The sequence below is a fragment of the Tetrao urogallus genome (assembly GCF_951394365.1).
Source record: "Tetrao urogallus genome assembly, chromosome: Z".
Taxonomy (NCBI): Eukaryota; Metazoa; Chordata; class Aves; order Galliformes; family Phasianidae; genus Tetrao; species Tetrao urogallus.
The window spans coordinates 68,636,020-68,655,505 of NC_136816.1; the positions used below are offsets into that span (position 1 = coordinate 68,636,020).

The 19,486-nt window shown below is 41.7% G+C and overlaps 1 protein-coding gene across 20 annotated transcripts in view; it reads right to left on the reverse strand.

Moving 5' to 3' along the window:
• The window catches only part of CELF4 (CUGBP Elav-like family member 4), a gene marked incomplete at both ends in the record, with an annotated part of 677,504 nt that overhangs the window by 220,661 nt on the left and 437,357 nt on the right, over positions 1-19,486 (reverse strand). The gene's annotated exons all lie outside the window — the stretch shown is intronic.

Genomic DNA, 19,486 nt, shown 5'->3' on the forward strand with positions numbered 1-19,486 from the left:
AAAATCAACAATAAAACCACCAACACATGAAAAACAGAGGTGAGATAAACAGCATTAGTTTGATAACTGCAGAGTACATTACCATCCTCCAACCTGGTGTGATTATACTGGTGCAGGACTTCTGTGGCTGAAAGTCATGGTTCATTCCAGATTTTGGAACCATGGACAGAAGTAATGATCATTTCATATGTCTGTGAGATGTTACCAGTAATGTTTGAACACAAAATTAAATACAGATTATCTCAACTGCTACCTCATACCTAATCCTGTTGTAATCTGAATACTAAAGTACCTAGCTCAGTTTTTGACACAACCATAAAGAAAGAAAGATGCTATACTTCATAACCTGCAAATGACTGCACAGGGAGACCGTGGACTCAAGCAAGCACATCCCATCTCTGACAGTGACCAGGAGCGAATGTGTGGGAGAATTGCAAGAGGAAGAACCGGTGCTGCTTGAGGATGTCTTCCTGCCTTGAAAATTAATTGATACATCTGTTGGCATAGCTCATGCTGTACAATAGCTCCACTGTGCACTTTCTTGAAGGGAGACCAACAAAGCTAATGCTCTTCCGCCTGTGATGGGTTTGCAGCCCTCATTCAGGACTGACGTTGGGCATTCACAGTGCAGCACAGGGAGAAAAAGAGTTTCACAACATATCTGTGAGACAACAGGAATCACAAGGGATACTCAAGGGCAAACACAGCACCTGAATCTACCTGCAATGCACATTTTGTTCCAGAGAAGGTATCAAAGGTATCACGTGTTGGCAGTATCCCTTTAGCCGCGTTGACCCTGCAGGGTGGCAGCGATGGATTCTCCCCACCAGCAGTGAAGTCAGGTTTCAGACACACAGGGCTATGAGCCTACTGCTTCCAGCACCTTACTGAAACTGCTCACTCTTTTATTATATTCCTTTCTAGTCCTCTGTTTCTCAGGGCACTTTGTAGCCAGACTTTTTCTGGTCAAACAACAGCCTTCATGGTGATGAACTACATCTCTATTTGAAGGAATGAAAGCAGATCAAATGCATGTCCTGAACGCACCTGAGACCCCACAGCAGCAGGCGTGCACCTCCAGGATAATGTGGGCCTGAATGACAGGCAGTGGATTTTTTTTTTTAAACCACTTAAGAATAACCCCATAACTTAAGCCCACATAACTTAAATAATTCTGCCATACATTATCATTGCTTATTTGGTCCTGATATATGACAGCTGCTAACTAAACAAGTAATATGAGCAATAACACAAATAAGGGCTTTTTGAACTGATGAAGGAACTGAACAATTGAAGCATGATCTTGCACACGTGATTAAACTGAGACATAAAGAATCAGGTAGAAGCTGCCTGAACCGTCCCAAAGTTAAGTTGACTTGTGGTCTCAATTAAAACCCTTCAGCTGTTCTTTTGAATACTTGAAGTTGATGAGAGGAATATGCACTTAGAATTATACTTCTGAGTCATGTAGAGAAACCAGCTCATGTTCACAAAATGCAACAAAAAACAGGGTAGCCAAAATAAATCTCCCCATTTACTCCAGTGCTTTTGGAAGATGCTTAGAAAGAAGTGACCTTTGCAGAACTGTACAGAGTGACTACCTAACCATTCTCCTTTCACACATCACTGAAGGTAATTCTCAATTTCACGTGTTGTGTCTCCTCTAACGTTTACAGACCACCATGGAAACCTCCTGAAAGCATACACAGGGCAGAAGACAACCACACAGTGGCACTTCCCATCTGTTGTTTGGGGTGAAAAGGAACAAAGCAAGATACCCACATTGCAAGGCACTTCACCCCAAGGACAGACATACACTGAATCTGAGTACAGGTAGATATTCTGATGCAGGATGAACTTTAAAGTGGGGAGCTTGGCTGTGTGTCAGCAGCAAGGGGATTTTCACCTATCTGGAGATAGGTAAATGCCACAAAAGGCTTAGCCTCACTACATATAATAATATCTGGTAAATAAAGCAACAGAGACTCCAATGGAGAAGAGAAAAAGCTGTGGCCATGAGCACCTGGCTTAAGGAAGGCATGCTGTGTTTGCAAGATCTTTAAATATCCTCCTGCCAGCAAAACTAGAAGCTAAACACACCACAGGTTGACTGAGCCTAAACAGCCTGCAGCTAACTGTGACAAGAAACCTGAACCTGCTTTCGTGGACACATCATAATCTGGTCTCCGGGTGCTTACCAAAGGTTATAAGGGCACAGCTGGCAGGATGGCCAGGAGCTCTACACCATGGTCCTGAGTGCAGAAGTGGAACCTTCATAAGTCTGGGTAGCGTGCTGACAGAGAAAGATTTAATCACAAGTTAAAGTGTTGGAGTTCCAATAGGGGTCAAACTTCCTTTCTCTCTAAGCTTGTGTATAGCTTTGAGTAGAAAAAACCATTTTGCTGACTACCTATAAGAGGAAATTCCAAATAAACAAGCAAAAAAAAAAAAAAAAAACCTCCAAAATCTCAGAATGTAGTGGGGACAGAATGGGGCAACGAGATTCAAGTATGATGGTGAATTGTAAGTATCTCCTGAGACACATAAAATCCCAACTCCATCCTCTGAACCAAAATCCTAATGTTAGAAGGCGTGCAGGCTCACAGGAAAATAACTGTAATTTGTGTGAAGAAGGCATTTGCAGCAATTCATTATAATTCCTTGCTTGCTGTCACCCGTCTCCAAAGTCACTGGCAATGCAGTATTTGTGTGAAGCTATTAAGGCCAAACTCTTTTTAGATTCATGGCAAGTGCCGAATGACAAGGCAAGAGCCCAGGCAGTGATAAAGTGAAGTGACATGCCATAGCCCCTTTCTTTTCTCCACCCCTACCATGCCAAGGATGCAAACACTGTGGATTTTGCAAATGAAAGCTACCTCTCTTCTCCCTTCCCCTTTCCTGGGCTATACCTGCCACAAGTGGATCTCTGTGAGGCACGCAACCAGAGGAAGGAGCAGAAGGCAGTGGAGGACAGCAAAAGAAAATTTGCTTTTCCTCACTTTCGTTCCACAAAGATCACACAAATCTCTCAGAGGTTCCCAGACAGATGGTCTGTATGTGAGAGACAGAGATAGGCAGGCTGGGGCAAGGAGAGGAGAGATCTAGGTGGGAACTTTTCAGCTCTCCTAGATGAGGACACATATTAAATATACCTGTATATAGATATGTATAAATCAATTGCAAACTTATTGATATCTATGTTTATCCCTCTGTCTGTGTTTTGTTGTTCATTCCTGTAATGCTCAAGACTATACAGAGGATAGTCAAATCTCTTACAGCTATACAGACTTCTAGCAAACAAAAAGTGGAAGTAAAAGGTGATAATTATAGAGATAAGTGCTCTTATCAAACTGTATTTCTATGTCTCTCCTGTTTTTTCTTGCATCTTTGGCCTCTGTATTTTTTCCTTTCTCTCCCTACCCCTTCTTTTTCTAAGCTGGGCAGAAAAATCAGCTTAAAGGATAATACTGCTCAGCTTTCAGTGGGATAACATAGCCAGCCTACAGGGAAGAGCAAACCTCAAACCCAACTAGAACGATGAAAACAAGCAGGTTATTAAAGGTCCTCCTAAAACGACAGCTAAACTCGTGTTTGCAGAGACTCACAGGCTGTTGCTCAGCAGTGAGGATCTCCAGTTCAAATCCGAGTACTTGCCAACAGCAGTGCTGTAGTAGGGAAAAATCCTCTCCTTTTTCTCAGCCCTTTTCTCCAGAAAAACCACAGTATTTTAGCTGCATGGGGATACTGATATACCCTGAACTTAATCTATCAGAATCTAAAGAGGAATCACTTTGTCCCAAAAGCTTCTGACAAGTTACCATGCATTCAGTTACTGCTCATGTTATGTTTAAAACTACAGTAAAACCTATGTTGCCAAAACTTCATATAGAAAAGTAAAGACATTAAAAGGCATCTGATGGGACTGGATATTTGATCACAGTATGCTGTGTTCTCACATGTCAGATCATGGCTGCCCCTTATGTTATCCTTTATGCTATTGTACTGAAGACCCATCTCTTCCCCCTTTAGTCAGGGGAGAACATGTGGATCTCCTGAAGTTGGTCTGAAAAATCAACATGTTCAAAATCTTGGCAAAGCAAGCCTGCAAAAGTCATGTGTAATTGGTACCTGCTTCCAGGGAAAGGTTTATCAGATCCCCTTGCAGAAGGAAGCATCAGAGCTGTTGACTTCTTTACTACTAGTAGGAGGAGAGAGGTGTTGACTCCTAAATGCTTGAACTCCTCAGGCTTTCAGCTGAAGACATCCCTATACTGAAACAGAGAGGCCCTAGGTGCACGACATTCCAGAATGAGGAAGGAGAGGGGCCTGGATGCTCTGGGGGAGATGGGAAATGGGACACAGTTATGCAATGTGTCAGAGAACCCAGGAGTGAGTTAACTTTGAGGCTAGACTTAAGGCTAGGGCACAACATAAATGCATCCACTTGTTTAAATTAAAATTGCCCATAACCCTTTTATTTCCTTGCATCTGATTCTTCTTTGGCAGATGACAAGAAATTGCTGGTCGTTAACGTTTTTTCTTGCAGTGAAAAGCCACAATCAATCATGCTTTCTTTTGACCCTGCAGTTAGAGGAAAACAGAATGGCTCTGGGCTGTATTTTCAGACTCCACAGGTTGCTTAGAGCCCGTATTTGGTGCCCCCCTTCCTTCTCAGCCTCTGTGTTATAAAAGATCAGGACTCTCTTTTATAAAATAGTTCTGGCATTTCTATTATCACACATGCCTGAGAACAGGGATGCGATTGCACTGAATAGTGTGAAAAAAAGAAAGGAAAGAGGGGAAAAAAAGAAGAAAAATCAAAGCACAGCTGAGTTGATTATTTAAAGAGCTGGGTGAAATTTGCCATCCTTTTAAGGCATCCTGGGCTCTGGAATATCACTGTGTCACTTAATGTTTGCAGTTAAGTATTTACAGATCTGTTTCTATGGCAACCGATTCTTCAAAGTTACTTTTACAATTCTGTTTTCTAAAATGTGTTTCTTTGGTTGATTGCACAGGGATATTTGGAAAGCAGCCAGGTCTAAATCATGATTTTTTTCCCATTAAGGAGAGGTCCTTTCTAATCATGTTTAGTTAGTTCTTTGATGGCTTTATCTTGATTCGAAAATGTATTTTGTTTTTTTGTTAGTGGGTGAGAGAAGAAAGGGGGAGAACATGAACAAGCATCATGAGGCTTTAGTTAAAAAAAAAAAAAAAAAAAAGTGTTGGAAATTAGGAATGTGAAATACGCTTGTCTGAGCTGATCTTATTTATCCTTTCATTGTTTAGAAGAGTAGGCCTTTAAACACATCTAAATAAATAAATAAATGCCCCGCTGACAGTTTGAACACATTCTGAGGCCATGGGAGAAAATGATTCACTTATTAATGACTCATGGAGATGGGAGTACAGAGAGGGAAGATGAACACTGGAAACAGCATCAAAACTGAGATAGGCAGATCCAATATGTGGGGGGATCCATTCACCCGGCAGATACCTGCTTGGGGCTGGGAAAGGTTGGTCCCACCGTTAACGACACACTGCATGAAGCAGTCGTGGGATCTGCCACATCGTCCTTTGCAGCTGTAGGCAGAGTCATTGCAATGTCTCTATGTAAAGAGGTAAAGAACATGGGTGGATGTCCCAAGAACTTGGTCTTCCCATTACTGCTAGAGCTATCAGTCCAATCTCCAGCCCATCCAGAGCAAATAAAAGGCAGCACAGGAGCTGAATCTAGTTACCAGCACATCAGAAGCCATAGAAGTACCTGGGACAGATGGAGAAGGGATGAATATTTTCTCTCTCAAAAGACATTATCCCTTCTAAAGTCAAAAGGATTTAAGCTTGTCAGGATGTTTTCAAGAGAAGTTTGCTTATCAGTGATTCGGGAAATGTTTAAACTTTGGGCACATTTTGAAAGGAAATTCAGTTCAGAGGTGCCTGTAAGCCTCACCACAAGAGGGTGCCTAACAGGTCACCACCCAGGTAAAAAAGATGACCCTGTTGATTAATAAGTTCAAAGAGGGAAAAGGAAAAATAGCTGGCTAGAACAGCTAGCTGAATTATCCCTTAATAATCATCAATAACCCACTCCTATGTAGATCGCTCTGAATGTAATGCCTCCCATTTATTTCCACAGCAGTTGTAAAGAGCACAGTAACAGTATTTGGTAGAGCAAATTCTCAGCTAAAACCACTATTTTTCAACATAATCATCACCATAATCCAATTTCTCTGTATGAGCTAATCAAGACGCTTTTCATTTTGTGCTGTGACAGCTGCACATGGCTGTCCAGAATGTAGCTGCTCTTTCATTTCAGTGTTGCCCTACTGAAATGCACTGTGCTCACACACACTGTCATCAATGAACTGACATAGGTCTCATTTTTCCTTCATGGAGGAATTCAGTGACACACCTTTGCTTCATACACACTTCCACATGAGTTGCCATTTTGTCAGGCTGCCCCTTTGCTGCCATCTGTCCCACAGCAACAGAACTCAATGGAATATTGATGGGAAGGTTCAATCTCTACAAAAATACTACCAACATCTGCCTCTGATGCTGTGGGTCAACATCATAAAATAAAAGGCATAACTTTCAGAGCAGCCCTTGTATTTTCACCATGCCACAGAAGGCAAGGTTTCATACAAAAAGAAAAGGACATAACTGGAAGACAGAGTATTGCAGAGCTGGCATGTAGTATCACAAAACATAAAAGGGAATAAATTAGTGGGGTATCTGGCATTGATGAAGTAGATTAAATATGGATGGATAATTACAAATAGAGGAGGAGAAATAGACAGAATGATAGCCTGATCCATACTTTTCTGTTCTTTATGTGAAACAATATCAGATGGCCAGATGAAGGAATGAGGAGTCAAGATGCCTGGGCTCTCTTCCTAACTCTGTCACTAATTAAATATGTGACGATTTAGGCATTCTGTGCCTCCACTAACCTAAACTTAAAGGACTGTTGTCAATGTCAGTTAATTACTGCCTGCAAAGAGCTTAAAAACCTGCATGAGAAAGATGCTAGACAGGTATCCTGGCTTTAATGTTACAGTTCAAAATAATATAATTGGAGAGCTGAAAAGGGGTGTGGATTTGAGACTGAAGCAACAGAATTGCAGAGCAAAGCTTAAAGAAAGAAGGAAATCTAGGAAAAAAAAATAATAACTAGAATAATAAAGAAAGGAAAATGAAGACTCCTAGGCAGGTGATGGGCAAGGCAAATTTTGGCTGACTGAGATAATAAGCCACTCTTCTGAAACTTTTTCACTTTTTCCTCCTGCTGCAGAAATGCTCCATTAACTCTCAGGAAGATGATTTACCATTTGCCCTTTATAGACAAAGCTGAAATAGTAGGAACATCATAGCAAAACATATGACCCAGCTTTTGGCACACCCTGTGGCTCCAAACCTTTAATGCACAACACAGAGTCTTGGAATCTGAAGGGAGATGACAAAGAGATGCTGCCATGCTATGATGGTTATTAAATGGACAACAACTACTAAGAGGACCAGGAGAAGTTGCAGGAGGCAGATTCCTTGCCCACAGGCAGTGGAGGGCCTTGATTTTTTTGTGATTTATTTACCCTTCAGTCTACTGGGTGAAAAGAAATCTTCATGAGGCATGGCTTTGAGGACAAAGAAGCAACAAGAGTTGTGCAAGGTCATCTCCAAGAAAACTCTGAAAGGAGAGTAAAATAAGAGGAAAAGAAAAGCTAAATTAAACAGAATAACAATGGAGTTTGGCTGTAACCTGCTATATTTTTAGTTTCGGCTGGCTGGTGGGTGTACTTAGCCTCCAAAAATGGGATACAAATCACAAAAACAACAGATAATAATAGCTGTTCTTCCCACCTCCTCTTTCTCCTCCCCAGACATTTGTTGGCTGGTCCAGCTGAGTGTCCTGTTAGTAAAAGGTTGCTGAATGAAATAAGAATGATCAAACCAGCTCTGGATAACCAGCTAGTGAGCCTTCAGGCTGAAGATCACAGCTGGAGAAGAAACAAGAAAGCTTCCCAGTGCTTAAAGATACAGAATTTCAGCTGCTGCAAATTTGCCCTCAATTTCAGAGAAATGAAAGGTACTGGATACCTCTGGATGGCCATACAAAACAAGGTTTGGGACTAATCTGGAGCTGTGAGAAGCAATGATGTGATCTGACCACGCTCACAATGTGTCTGCTATATTGGATGGACTCCTTTCAGAGCGAAGTGGGAGAGAACTCTTTGTGTCAGAGCAGGTTTTTCCAAGCATGAAAGTAAGGGGATGTGCTAATACCATCAGGAGTGGCACAAGGATGTACCAGGGCCCATGATTGTGCAAAGTATACTGGTAGGAACTGCTACATTACTCCTGAGAATGGTCCCTGGAATGACATGCTTTCACCTAGGGGGTGGGAGAACACTTTGGGCACAGGACAAAACTGCCAGGGGCAGTGTCAACAATTCAGTAGAGTGTGGGGCTGTAGGTCAGGGATCACTCTAGTCCAGTATATTTAATCACAGGACTGTTGTTGGTAGTGTTGCCCATAAAAGCATCAACTTGTCCTGCATCACCAGCCCTGCAGTTGTTCTTTATTCTTTTTACTTTGTTGAAAAAACCAACCTCCAAATTGCCAGGATGTCAGTTTTCTGGAACTGTCTTTAGCCTTGTGTATTATTATTTTATTAGGATACAAATAAGGGTCTTTCTTCTCATTTATATGGGAAATATGTCAGAAAGGAGTCAAGACAAATTAGGTTTTCTCTAGTGACCTATACTATATAGCATGTTTGTTCGTGTTATATGGACATCCTGGGGAAAAAAACAAAAAACAAAAAACAAAAACCAAAAACCAAAAGAACTGTTCAGGACTTTCATAGACAGTGTAATAAGTCTTTTCCCGGTCCTTCCGGAATGAAACAAGCTACCTTCACTAATAGTTCTCCCATCCCTATTACAAATAATTTTTGTTGCAGACATTTAATTGATGTTATTATATGCTATTTATGATGTGCTGTGGGAAATGACTATTTCTCTCAGTATACGTCATATTTTGGTTTATTGTTTTTCTTTTTGACTCAGTGCAGTAGCCAGGTGCCTTATACGTTCCCAAGCAATCAAAGCCAGTGCTACAGGGACTCTGCCTTCATATTCACTCATTCACTGGGGAGAAGGGAGTTTACCATCTTCTTGGAGTCTTTAGGCATCTAACTTAAATGCAAATGGGAACATATGGAGTGAGGAGAATACAGATGAGACTCGTCCAAGGATACAGTGTCTAAAAATCAGGTTCCTCCCAATGTAGTCAGGGGAAAGTAGCAGCAACCTAGATGCCTGCCTAGGGCTGACTGCATGATCTGTGCTCTTCACCTGCCCATTTTCAGTCCACTGGCTCTAAAATAAAAACACCTCAGACTTCCTGTATTTCTAAATACTAGAAACAACAAAGATGAATCCCACCCCTATATAATGAACAGAGATACACAGGAGCCTCCAGATTTCACAAGATTTTCTTTGGATGCCTTAGGGTAGACAGTATTAACACTCCCCTCTTGTGCCTGGGCTCTGATCCATCCCTATGGCTGCTTCACTTCCATCTTAGAAATGTGCTGTCAGGTTTAGATTTCCAAAAAGAAGTCAGAGGAGTGAGAAATTTTGATGGGATGAAAGTGATCTTCTCTAGCAAGCCCCAGTGAAATGCCTAGTCTGAGTTTTCAAAATAATGCCATTCACGGAGCAGTAGGATTGCCTCCAACAGTGAGGTGTTTTTATCTGAAAACTTTGCTAGCTACTTTGAGTAAGTTCTCACCATACTTTATGCAGTGTTTTTCATCAGAAGATCTGAAATATCTTATATGATTTACTCTGGTAGGACTCAAAACTCATATGGAGTTTGCCATCATTGTGGCTCATCATTCTCTTTTCTTAACTGGACAAGGTGTGCTTTGTTTTGACTGAGTAAAAGTGCTTGAGTGGATTTGCTGTCTGACCATACAGCACCTTGCACAGTGATCAGCTGATTCCAATGTGGAGCAGTTGGTGCTACCATTGCAGCTGTTAAATGCAATGACAAATTTGTAATAAGGAAACTAATGTAGCTCTGGGCAGCCTGGTCTAGTGTTAGGTCCCCTGCCCATGGGGAGGGTTGAAACTAAATGATCTTTGAGGTCTTTTTCAACCCAGGCCATTCTATGATTCTATAATTCCTGGACCAGAAGCACAAAGCTGTGTTCAGTATGAGCGTCCTTGACACCAGTTTTTATGTGTGTAAAAAGTGTTCTGGTATTCTCCACATTTGTGAAAGCTGTCCTGATGTATTGCTGGCTGCCTGTAAGCCTCAGCACATGCAACATGCGCGTGCACATGTACTGGCTCACGCAGACACACACAAGATAGAGTCTTCTGCCACTTTCTATCTGGCAACATATTAATCTTGTGTTTCTCATTCTCTAAAAGCTTCACCATTATAACATAATTACTGCTGAAATTGACCTTTAAAATATATTCCAAATTTCAAATGTCTTTAAACCCCTCAGTGAGCACCATTTTTCAATTTCACATATTGTTTTCTTTTTTAGGAGAGGCAGGACGAGAGATGGGAAAGAGGATTAGCAAATGAATGTCAACCTGTAACATATGCACATAGTGATAAAACAAAATCTTGCAAAGATGTACCTGGACATTTTTAATACCCAGTGTTCAAGCAGTTATGATTTCCCGTAAGGTAAATGAAAATGTAATAAGACTAACTAAAATGTTGCATTTCCCTTTCCCTAAAGTAATTCAATCAATCAGTTTAGCTTCACTAATATTCAAATGCATATCTGATGCCAGCAATATAAAAGTTCAAGTATTCCTTGGCTTTTAAACACATTTAAGCCATTTTATTAGAACACACACTTCTCTAAATTTGTATTAGTACCTAAAATTATTGTGTTTCTAACTCTACCTAAAGGAAAGGATAACTTTGTTTGCAAATGAGATGCCAAATGGTGTGGGGAGACAGATTTCTGTATCCTCAGACTGAAAATATGGATATTATAGTACATGGATAATCACGTGTATGCTTACATCATTGTGCAGATAAGTAAGTGTAAGAAACAAGTAGTGTAACTCCAGTTTAGCAGCACTTTCACACAGCTTAATCCTTTGCACCCATAGAAAAAGGAGAAGAGAGGAGAGGAGAGGAGAGGAGAGGAGAGGAGAGGAGAGGAGAGGAGAGGAGAGGAGAGGAGAGGAGAGGAGAGGAGAGGAGAGGAGAGGAGAGGAGAGGAGAGGAGAGGAGAGGAGAGGAGAGGAGAGGAGAGGAGAGGAGAGGAGAGGAGAGGAGAGGAGAGGAGAGGAGAGGAGAGGAGAGGAGAGGAGAGGAGAGGAGAGGAGAGGAGAGGAGAGGAGAGGAGAGGAGAGGAGAGGAGAGGAGAGGAGAGGAGAGGAGAGGAGAGGAGAGGAGAGGAGAGGAGAGGAGAGGAGAGGAGAGAAACCTGCCTCATCCCTGGAGTTGTTCAAGGCCAGATTGGATGGGGTCCTGGGCAGCCTGGTCTAGTATTAAATGGGGAATTTGGTGGCCCTGCATATGGCAGGGGGTATGGAGATTCACGATCCTTGAGGTCCCTTCCAACCCTGGCCATTCTGCGATTCTGTGAAAGGAAACTTCCTCCTCCACTGCTGTGGTGTGTCCCTGTGCTGCTTGGGCATGGACAGGGCAGGGACTGCCAAGAAAAGATGGCATATACAGGGTCTTGTCCCTTTGAAATGCCAGTGAAAAGCTGGCATGGCATTCTACACATAGTTTCTAGCTGTGAGCTTTCCTAGGGAAATCCCAGTTGAAAAAGAAGTGCTGGTTCATAGCCTGCTTATTCTGTTTGCTCCCACAAAAGCAGGTGTAAAGTCTGCCACATGGGCAAGTTCAGGAAGACCAAGAGACCTCCAAAGTGTGGGTCTGCTGCAGGGGTAGGCAGCTCCTCAACTGAGAAAAAAGGGGACAGTCTCATTGAAAACACCTGTTTTGCGTCCGTTTACTCCAGCTGAGGATCCAGTCCATTATTTCCAATTAGGTTTGATGGAGGATTAATCCAATCTCAGGTGTCAGTTTTCTGCCCACTGACAGCTGCTTATGGCATGACGTGCATGCTATAACCTGCTGGCCCACCTCACCTTTCCCTTTATGAAAAAATGCCATGCAGAGTCAAGCTTGATAGAAATGAAGACAAATGAAAATCATCAGAAATCTCATTAGTGACCATCCAACAGCTTCGCTGAAAGCTAGGTTTTTGCTTTCCCATGCACACACTTGTTTTATGTTGTGGGGTTTGTTACATGTGTCATCCCCCTCAGCGCACACTTTCCCCTTCTTCCATTCTTCCATTGCAGTGAGGTAATGCAAATAAATTGCTCTGCCTGCTTTGCACAAACGTTTACATATTGTTCTGTTGATAACGCTTTTGGTATGCCTAATAGATGTAAAGGGGAAATACCTGTCTGTATCACTTCTAAAGTTTGTGTATTATCTAACTAGCTCACACTGCTTTAGAGGTTTTAAGCTCTCCATAAGAAGTCCTTTTGCCTGTGAATCTTTTATGTTACACCTAGGTGTCCTCATTATAAGGGCTCTACTATTTGACAAGCAACGCTTGTCTCTACAGTCGGTGATGAACACAGCATGACAGGCAATGTGTGCCTCTGTCCAAGGCACTGAATCACAATAAAATGGTAAATTACTGTCTGTCATAGCTAGAAACTGCAGTGACTAATATCCAATTCCCTATTCTACATAAAATGAGGTGTGTGTGTGGGGAGGGGGTGCACTCATTTGGTGGTGGTGGGAGAAGCTAGTGTTAAGATTCCCTTTTATTGAATCTTTGCGATTGAAAATGTACCTGTACACTGAGAAATAAAGCAAAAGGAAGGGTTCTGAAAGGGGGGAAGAGGCAAATTACTAGCAATTGGCTTATTGCTTGAATATTTTTGAACAGCTCAGAATTTGTTTTTGTTTGGGGATCATCAGGATAGAGATATTTGCAAATGGGATTCACTCTTCTCACTCCTTGGCAGAAATACGGAATTCAGCTTTGATTAAAATGCAATAATAATTGTGAGTTGGACTGCATGTCACTGCTGCTCAGAAAGGCCCCCATTTGAGAAGCCTTTATTTTGAAACAAGCCATTCATCATTGCAGTATAATTTCCAGTAAATATATTGTTTATTCAACTGTAATGCTAGAGATAATGTTTAAAATTCTCCCCTCATATCTCATTATGAAATAATTGATAGCAACATGGTCATTTCTTTTCATTTGTAAGGCTTTTTGTTGTTGTTTTTCTCCCCTCTCCCTTTAAGGCAACTTCTTGAAACAATCAATATCAGCAGTTTCAGAAGTGTGATACAATAAATAAACCTCTCAGACAATGACAGAGAACATCCTTATTATAATAAATTTACCATAAATAAAACTTTGTGTGATATCCCTAAGAGCCATTTTACACGAATGCCTTCAAATTCTGTACAATGAAAGGAAAAAGTGTGGGGGGGAGGTGAAAAGAGCAGAGGACAAAGATGTGTACAGATGTGTGTTCGACAAATTGCTTCATTCTAAAAATATATTAAATTTGGCTTGCTGTATGGATCGTGCAGACTCCTCTCTCCGTGCATGATACACTGTATTGTTTGGAGTTGTTTAATTAATGTTTGTCTTGATTGCCATATATAACTGGATTATCTGCATCCTTTTTTAATAAGATATAATGCTACAGCAGAGATTATAACTCATCTGTTTTCTCACAAACCATGCTTGCAGTCTTTCTGTTGAGGTATTTATAGGGATCAAAATGAAGAAGCTGTTTTAACCACCGAAATCAAGTTTTGATACAACCCAGCAAGAACATACATGGCTTAAACATCAACACAGCCCAAAACGTAGCTTACATCCTATCATTTCATATGCCACTGTCCAGCGTTTTATGTGAGCTTGAATTCTTGGAGAAATTTTTTCCTCTCCTCTTTCCTCCTCTCCCTTCTGTCTTTTAGTAAAATTGAGGCTCCACTGAGCATTTGGCACACGGCTTCCTCAAGCCTCACCAAAACTAAGCCTAAAGCATGTGCTTTATTTCAAGTACATGCTTAAGTAATTTGCTGAACAGGAATCAAGCATATGCATAACCTTAAGGAGATGTCTTCTTTGACTTTGAACAGAGACGCTTCAGTTGTCTACACAAAAGACCAGAAGGAGGAAGGATAGATTTTTATGCAAGACTTGCAATCTGTTAGGAGTTGATATTGGTACTGGCATGCTGGTAGTGGTATGGAGGTGGTAAAATGCAGGCAGACACAGGGAGAACAGGTTCTTCTGTAATTTCTGATTGCTTAGATCAAAATACATCTTTTTCTATCTGCGTGCTGGAGATTTTATGCTTTCCTACCAACTTGTCCTGTTGTTATCTGAACTTCAGAACTACATTTTTTAGGGGAAAAAGAAAGGAATAATACCTGGTGGGTGGTATATGTTTTGTTATTAATAGTAATACTTGGCACTCAGGTGTCACATTTCATCTCCAAAGCACTTTATGTAATTAAGTAATTCATCTTACCATCTCTGCATGAGATAGAGCTCTGCACTGAGGCAGCCCAGGAGTTTGTGCATTCAGGACCCACACTGTTAGAAGAGCAACCAGGCTATGCAGATGGAACTGTTTCTGGTGAAAAACAGCTGACCTGTGCCAGGATAAGGCTGCCTTAAGACATTCTATGTGTCTATGTAGTAAAAGAGTGTTTACTTTGGAAATGTTAGCATGTGGTTTCCCTGAAGTTATTCCCCAAAGCTCTACACCTGTGCAAAGAGGGATTCTGTGCAGAGCCTGCTCCAGTGACCCCTCTCATTGAAGCTGTCCCCAAGTCCTGGTGGCTCCTTGTGGGTCCCTGTGGGTACCTGGAGGACATGGGGGATAGAATCACAGAATTATAGAATCACTTCATCACTTGAGTTGGACGGGACTTTTAAAGGCCACCTAGTCCAACTCCCCTGCAGTGAAGAGGGACACCTACAGCTCCATCAGGTGCTCAGAACCTGGCCCAGCCTGACCTTGAGTGTCTCCAGGGATGGGGCACCCATGAAGACTTGGTCCCATCAGTGTCCCCTTATCTACATACTTACATACCCACTCAGGGCTACCTTCAGTGAGATCTGGTGGACACAGTCTACTTAGAACAGGTCTGTTAGCAGAACCTGTATGTGAAGAAATCTGTGAAATCTGCCTTTCCTCATCTTTACAATGAAACCAGCATTTCTAAGCAAGTAACAGCAGAGACAAAGGGCATGCAGCAGACTTAGCTTGTGCCTCCTTGCTCAGCAATTGTATTTGCTGCCAAGATTTTGTTATTTTCTTTATTTCTTGTGAGTATGGAATAATGGAAACTTTGCATTCAAAATCCAAAGCACCTTGAAGAAACTATTTTTTTTTTCCCCAGTGTTTTTGTCACATCTTCCTTATTTGTGACCACCTTGGAAGAGTTCTTTTAGTCTCATCAAAAAGGCCAGGCATACAATCATAAATTCAGTGGCCCAATGATGCTGCACTGCAGATTATAGTGGGGATTCCCAGGATCTAGCTCTGGGAATAAGTAGAGCAAAACAGCAGAAGATGATTTGAAAGGCTAATGCTGGTCAGAAGGCCCACACAAATACCTGGCCTCTTTCTCCTTCCTCCTGTAGAAAGCTCAGGGAGAAATGATTTTTAGCACAGGATCTCTAATGCAGCACCAAAAATCAGTCTGCACAATGTTCCTGCAGGTTTAGACATATGCTCTGCTGAATATGGGGGATGCTGAGGGTTTTTTTTCTGTGCATGGCCATCCACACGTGCATGGGAGGGACTCTCCACCAGAAGGTGATTTGTCAGAACTTACAAAGAAAGTCAAAGCCTGCAATTAGAGGGAGCGGCTGTACTTAAAAGAGAGATGCAGCCCAGCGCACACTTGGATTTATCATATTGAAAGAACATAGTCCTCTTTCTACGCAGTTGCAGTTTTTGATAAACGGCCTACATTAGGACACCTCAAAGGTGCACTGCATCATTAATTACCAGGGTATATGCTGCAGAGGAAGTTAATAAAACTTGTCTCTTGCATGGAAGTGAGAAATCTTACTACCTGATGATTCCTGATGGAAGAAGATGTTTCTGAAGCCACATGTGCAACCTTGTACAGGTAATAATAGCGAAACACTCAAGGGAGTCTTTTATGTTTGAGGATGTCATTTTTCTTTTTGATTTATAGGATACTAATGGCTCTTTTTTTTTTTTTTTTTTTGAGCCAAGAGCCATGGTAAAAATCAACTGATGATGCTCAGATTCAGAGAGAAAAACAGAACAGAAGAGAAAATGGAGCAGAATAAAATGGGACAAATACAAGTCTCTCTGGGAGAAATGCCAGCCGCTAGCTCTGCTATTATTATACTGGAAAATCTTATAAAACTCTAGCCATTAATAATGGGCTGCTGCCAGATATTGATAATTTATTCAAATTGTAGGTCTGGATTTGAGGGAGCAGATGTTCCTCATGCAGACACTTTCAGAAAATGAATTCCGAAGAAACAAAATAACATTCGGTGCTATCAGTAGAGAGGAAAGGCAGTATTTTAGTTTTCAGTCAACATCATCTCCTATTTTTATTGCCCCTTTGCCCCCGGTTCTCTCCTTCCCACCAACCGTTACCATGGGATGATTCTGTTACTCTTCTTCTTCAATGGCAAATAAATAAATAAATACTCTGTTTCACAATTTATCACAAATGATCTAACTGGGAGTAATGGGATCTGACTAACTTCAAATCACTTTGAGCATGAGCAAAGCCTCCAAATAAGCCACCTATTAGGAAGATGGGAAATTAATTTTGATCCAGAACAAATTCCTACAGTACCCGCAGTATTTTGAGTCTGCTCTACCCAATATGGGGCTTAGTTTTACCCTCCAGCGAATTCACAGATGTTCTCTCCCTTTCTCTCTTCCCCCTGCTCTAAGCCTTTGCTAGGCTGGAAGAGAACTGGGTATTCATAACTCCAAAATCTCACTGGCACAGATGCTCCAAATTAAAGCAAGCTGTTCCATCATCTCTTCCACTTGTTGGCTGCTCCATTTGAAACCATTCTAGACATGGTGCAACAGAATGCACTGTGTGTCCAAAAACTGTTAAACATATTTCCTTGGGCACAGTGACAATTGTTGATGAACACTAAATGGCAATGCTCACTATCAGTCATCTCGTACTCTAAAACAGAAGCCAACATCTAGGACTAAATCCAGAGGATGCACTGAGATGTGTTGGCCAGCTCTTTTTCCTGTGAGGTCACTTTGCTTTCTGTAGATCTATGCGGTTTTGCACTGCCTCTCTTCTGGAAAGGTAGGTAGGTCCAAGGCTACCAAGGGAGTTAGAACGTCATCTAATTTTCAACACTTTACAAATGACTGCAGACACTTACATTCCAAACACTCTCATTTTACAATTCTTATCCAGTCCCAGCTAATCTCATGCTCCCATGCAATAATTTGTCCTCCACCAGTCGCACGTTGCCATCTGTCCATTCTCCTGACAGATCCAGAGGTGCCAGCTGCCTTTCTGTAGCTACCCCCCATTTGGAGAGGTTCATAAACGTTGATGCACAGAGGTGTAATCCCTTCAGACTATCTTGTTCATGCCTGTGACTGACACCCTGTTTTCACAACACTGAGAGACTGAAGAATTTGTTGCTCCCTCCCAACTCACACACACACATATACACACAGTTGTTAGTGCTACAAAGGATAGTTTGCAAAGAAAAAGAATCCAAGCTGGTGTATGTCCAGGGAGCCACATAAAATTCCCGAGAAGTACCAGGGATGGAGAAGAATAGTCGCAAGCAATATATTTGCAAAGCATGTGAAGATGCGCTTGTGGGTCATTGCACACTGAATATTCCTAAGAGTCCTTATGAATCCCCCTGTTTAGTCCCCACTGCCCCATGGCCATTGTCAGTAATAACAAGCATCCAGGGAAGGCTCTTGCATGATAGGAAGCTAAATGTGACTGTTCCTAATTTCCCCCTAAAGCCTGTAGTATGGCTTTAGAGACCTCTCCATGAAGAATTCCTACTGCTTTTGAAGCTGGCTTGCTTAGAGGTCTGTTCCTTTTGCAAGAGAAACAAAGCATAGCTGTTGCAAAATTCCTCTGGAGAAAACTGTTCCCCTTTTGTCTTCCCTGTGTTTAGGTGAAAGGGAAAAACTCTAAATTTCACTCAGCTGGTGACAGCACTTCAAGGCTAGACAGCACAAGAAGAATTGAGTCATTACCTCACCTCCCATCCTTTGCAATTGTGGTTGGACTCCAACACTGCACCTCCCATACATGATACAGAAAATAGTGGAAGTATCAATGATTGCAAAGCATCTCCTAATTTTTTTCTCTGCCCAGTTACCAGCTGCCACTAACTTTGCAAACTTTATTGACTGCTGTTATGTCTGGTGCTAAGTATCTTCCGACTTCATTCCAAGTCATAGGAAAAAAAAACTGAGGGGCAATCAGCTAGTTCCATGATGAATGAAGCCCATGTCACTCAGAGAAAATGAATATTTCTTTGCAATAATGACCAGATGGTAGCAAGACTCAGATCCAAATTAAAACATGCATGATAAATGCCAAGAAAACACAGAAAGACAAAAACCCAACCTGGAGTGAAATCTCTCTATAAATCTTCCCCCCCTTCTTCCCCCCACCCCCCCCCCCCGCCCCTACAACACAGGCACTTCTAATGGGAATTAAATTATTAAGAGATGTTGCAAGGAGAATACAAATGTAAGAGTCTTCCTCCTTCTTGGAACTTTTTGAAAGAGTGTTTCAGCACAGCCAGCTGGCTTTTCTTCTCCATATGAGACAGCACTGGGCTGAATGGGATCTTTTCATGTAGAAGCACAGGCAAAATACTAATCCAGAAAATAAATTATACATTGGAGTTGGCATAGAAAGAGAATATATTTTGCCTCCTGCAGAGTTGACCTATGGAACTTCTTGCTGCAAGAAATTATTACAGCTGAAATCTACAAGGACTTAGAGTGGAGTTAGCATATTCAGATAGTAATACTACCCACAATTATATTAAAAAGAACAAATGTGGATAGCGGATATGCATTATCATAGTTCCAGGTGTATTCTAAAGATAAATTAATAGCGTTAGAAAGAAACTATATTATGAAAAATGTAGAGTCCACAATGTTTCCTATGCTTTTTCATGAGAAATGTGATATTTGAAAGTGGTAAGATCAGGAGAAAAGATAACACAGGCTGCTGGGCCTGAGCTAGTACAGCATTTGCAGGAATACTGTGGATGCCCCATCCCTGGAAGTGTTCAAAGCCAGGTTGGATGGGGCCCTGCAGCCTGGTCTAGTATTAAACGTGGAGGTTGGCAGCCCTGTCTGTGGTGGGGAGGATTGGAGCTTCTTGATCCTTGAGGTCCCTTCCAACCCAAGCCATCCT